This window comes from Ochotona princeps, chromosome 24, assembly GCF_030435755.1.
Source record: "Ochotona princeps isolate mOchPri1 chromosome 24, mOchPri1.hap1, whole genome shotgun sequence".
Classification (NCBI taxonomy): Eukaryota; Metazoa; Chordata; class Mammalia; order Lagomorpha; family Ochotonidae; genus Ochotona; species Ochotona princeps.
In genome coordinates this window covers 1,759,637-1,760,800 of record NC_080855.1, presented here as the reverse complement: position 1 = coordinate 1,760,800, position 1,164 = coordinate 1,759,637, and the positions used below count along the sequence as shown (strand labels likewise).

The window sequence follows — 1,164 nt, the reverse complement described above, 5'->3', positions numbered from 1 at the left end:
ATCTCAATTTGTGGTTATTCATTTCAAAATGTAATAAAATACATATTTATATACTGATATGTGTGCATAATACATATCTATATTATATAGCTATATGTAATAGATGTTTGTTTATATAGATAGATATGCTAGTGTTCACAATTATTTTATCTGGAAACTTAAATCTGTGTTAGGAGACAAAACTGGCCTGCAGAGGCTGCGGCAATGCAGAGAGAAGTAACCAGAGGGATAGGTAGGACCATGAGTCTCCTCAACAAGCCCAAGAGGGAGATGACACCTGAAGGGCTGCAGATGCAGAACAAGAAACAGTTCAACATGGGCCACTCTTGGTGCTAACACAATTGGTCAAGAACATCACACAGGTGCTAATCAACTGCCCTGACAAAACCTCCTGGGCTGAGTTGGCCTTTGACAGGCACTGGAGCATGGTGCTGGAGAACATGAAGGAGGTGTTAATTGAAGTCCCCAAGAATCACAAGGGCAAGAAGTTCAAGCCAGTCAAAAGCACCACCAATCTTCAAATGTTCCTGTTGGGGGTTAGATCCTCGTGCTCCTGCCCAACCCGCTCATTACCGGCAAGTAGAGGACAACCCGATGCCACTGCTGCCCCAAATCCTGAGCCTGTACACTTGTCCCTGCCACCAGATAACTCTCCATGGTTTAAAAAAACTGCCCTGAAATTATTCTCTTCTTTTGGTACTGTTTTCCATCTTTAACAGTATGTCATTTGTAAAATTTCTGATGCTGTTTACATACTTGATCAGGCCGTAAAGAGTCAAGGGCTTGAGGAAAGTGGGTAAGACAAAGGGAGCAGCCACTCCCAGCCTCCCAGCCATGCCAGGGTCTCGATGCTTATCTTTCTGAGACCAAAGACTATTTTTCATAGTACCTGAACTATTTTACATTTTTCAACAGCAAACATGGGCATCTTTATTTCTGCACATTTTCACCAGCACTTCTCTTTTTCCTTCTTTTCCAAAGCCCTCTGATTAATGTGCAGTGATAACATTTCTTAGATTGACTGTAAGAACCAATGAGAACCTGGCAGATATAGGCTGACAAGAATGTGGTGTACCTAGAAACTTGCCCGGCGTTTTTAGGATCCCAGAGCAATCTATTCAGCTCCATAGAATTCTACCAGAGGTACTCAACATGTGATTAAAT

The 1,164-nt window shown here is 42.3% G+C and overlaps 1 pseudogene; it reads left to right on the top strand.

Moving 5' to 3' along the window:
* Positions 1-240: 240 nt before the first annotated feature.
* Positions 241-583, top strand: LOC131483225 (small nuclear ribonucleoprotein Sm D2-like; annotated as a pseudogene).
* Positions 584-1,164: the final 581 nt, after the last annotated feature.